General features: G+C 37.0%; 2 non-coding genes across 2 annotated transcripts; both read left to right on the forward strand.

Moving 5' to 3' along the window:
• The first annotated feature begins 593 nt into the window (after positions 1–593).
• Positions 594–655, forward strand: LOC115064281. The gene has a single exon (XR_003844124.1). It is a non-coding gene; the product is annotated as a U7 small nuclear RNA (small nuclear RNA).
• Positions 656–667: 12 nt separating this feature from the next.
• Positions 668–731, forward strand: LOC115064280. Its single transcript, XR_003844123.1, has one exon. It is a non-coding gene; the product is annotated as a U7 small nuclear RNA (small nuclear RNA).
• Positions 732–2899: the final 2168 nt, after the last annotated feature.

The following is a 2899-nucleotide window of genomic DNA, read 5'->3' on the forward strand; positions in this document are numbered from 1 at the left end:
TGTACCAAGGTCAATGACTCTATCACAATTAGAATGAGTCTAAGAAGCAAGAATTTGTCTAATGTTCCTCAGCAAAAAGATAATACTGTACCCTTCAGGATATTCCTTAAGACTGTGAAAAGGAGCTCTGAAAACATGAGTTCAACAATAAACAGGATATTTAACTATGAAAAATATAACAATGTAATATGAATTGTATGAGGGGCTTCATGGACCTAGAAGAATAGAGGCAGCTGCACTATGGAGTCTATAAAGGGAAAGGAATAGTTAATAAACATGACTCATGGCTCAAGTATTAAAGTGGTGCCAGGAGGTAAGGGAGCTGTGATTTCTGGGTGGAATCATACCCAGCTAAGCTTATTTTTTGTGTTTACAAAGGCAGGCAGACTTCTGAGTTCAAGGTCAGCCTGGGACAGTGTGAGTATAGGTCCAAGAATGGTGGGAGTGGTGACCTCAGGGCAGGATCCCACCCAGCAAAGCTTATTGTTTGTGTTGTTTTGTGGGATCATCAAAAGGGAACCTGGGGTAAATGGCTGAATTGATATGTAAGTAAAAGACAGGGCTTTGGAATGTAAGAGCTGAGCTATCCAGAGAACTATTCCAACTATTTTAGAATTTTTCTTGCAGATTTTCTGACTTTGGTCAGAAAACCCCAAAGCTATCCAGAAAATTATTACAGTTCTTTTCCAATTTTGTCCAGCAGGTTTTCTGATTTTGCTCGGAAAACCCATGAAATACCTAGAGAAATATCTTTAGCCTACTACAGAGCTATCAGCTTGCACTCCATCACTGACTTCGAGTTGTTTCTTCCACTGTTCCCAAACAACCCTCTCTCAGAACCCTTGACCAAGATGAATCTGATCCTCTGCAGTTGCCTATCTATGGAATACACTCCCGCTAACTGGGTTGCCTTGTCTGGACTCAGTGGGAAAAGATGTACCTAGTTGCTAGGGTCAGGGGAGATATACAGAGGAAGCTGCCACCCTCTCAGAGGAGAATGGGATGGAGTGTGGGAAGGGACTGTATGAGGGTGAGACCTGGAGGGGGCACCAATTGGGATGTAAAGTGAATGAATGAATGAATGAATGAATGAATGAATGAATGAATATTTATTTGTAAAAGAATAAAAATAAAGAAGGGGAGAGAGGGAGAGAGAGAATTTAAATGAGAAATTAAGGAAGTAGGTCTATGTTGTCTCTTTCAGGATAGAAAAGCACATTCTATGAAACCATCATAACTATAGTGTAAATGGCAGGTCACAACATTAAGAAAAATCCAAGAATCCAAAGTGCAACAAGCATTCAATATGGATATAGATGCAAAAGTCATGAGTAATATATTATCATGTTGAAACACTAATTTCATAAAGTGGATTGCACCCAAACAAGCTTGCGGCATTAATTGCAGGCAAGAAAAATATATCTGGTTCAACACTCAAAAAATAATTATTATTATACCCATTACTCTAACAGAGTTATGAAGAATAAAACCACATTGTTGTATCAGTAGATGAAGGAAAGTCATTGAACAAAAGCCTATCTATCATTAAAAAAAATAAAAAAATAGAGAGAAATTTCTTCATTATAATCTCTACAACCCTCTCCTCAGTTATTTTCATATTTAGAGTGAAAAGTTGAAATATTTCTGACTAATAACAAAGGGCATGACTTTGTGTTCTTCTTCACCAATGCTCTACCACAATACATTAGAAGTCTTGGATTGACCTGGACCAGAAGGTTATTCCTCAGGGACACATTTCTGAGCAGGACTAGAAGATCAGAAATAATGACAAGAAGGTTGGGGTCATGAGGTCTTGAACAAGTTATATCTTATGCCAAGCAAGTTTATTAAGAAATAAAGCGTCATATAAACTGTTCACAAGGGAAAATGAGACAGAGTAAGGAGAGGACTAATTAAGCCATACTGACAAAGAGAACACAGAATACCTCAGACACAGCTATCTTAAGATTGATAACCACAGCTCAGGGGGAAGAGTTAGGTTCCCTGAAACTGCAACCTTGACTTCAGGAAGCCCTGTCATTAGCCATAGACTGCACCTTTTCAAATCTCCCCTTGGACAAGGACATAGAACTAACTTCCTCTTTGTCATTTCATGAGGGTCTCTGAGAGTATCTTGAGTTGGCCTGGGTTCCAACATGAGATTACAACAAAACAGAAAGTAAACAAATAATATGTAGCATGATCAGGAAGGAATAAAACCCATCTTTCTTTGCAGATGACCTGGATCTCTGTATAGAAAATGCAAATAAATGAAAAGAGAATGAGAAATAACTGGAGACCATAGCAGAGTGGCAAAGAGATAAGATTATTATAGGCAAAACCATCTTGTTACTGTGTATCAAAAATCAACAAGTGGAACTTGAAATTAAACTCAAACTATCATTTTTCAATACCACCTCAAAAGGAAAATTTTTAGGTAAAATTTAACAAAATATATAAAATTCTATGTGAGGAAATTACTATAATGTATTTGATTAAATCATGTGTCATAGCAAAATATTCTTCTAAGATCCCAGAATCTTGATATCCTGTCACCAGAATTATAATCAATATATTTCTAATATTTTAAAAATACATGTCACAATATTCTGTAATAGTATCATGAAATGGGCAAAGACAAATACCAACATTATGATCCATGAAAGAAAGAATAGATGAGCTATACTTGGTAAAAATGAAGTTTATACTCTTCAAGTGACATTGTCATGCCAATTCCAGTATGGCTGTGTAAGGGACAGAATGACATGGTTCCTACCCCTGGAACAGAGCCAGAAGAGCACCTACCTGCACAAGTGTTGATGGTCCATGCAAACATAAGGTTTGTTTGTTTAATAGAACATGTATTTTGTATTTTCATGTTCCTCCTTCGAGGAATGTC

The sequence above is a fragment of the Mus pahari genome, chromosome 6, assembly GCF_900095145.1.
Source record: "Mus pahari chromosome 6, PAHARI_EIJ_v1.1, whole genome shotgun sequence".
Lineage (NCBI taxonomy): Eukaryota > Metazoa > Chordata > Mammalia > Rodentia > Muridae > Mus > Mus pahari.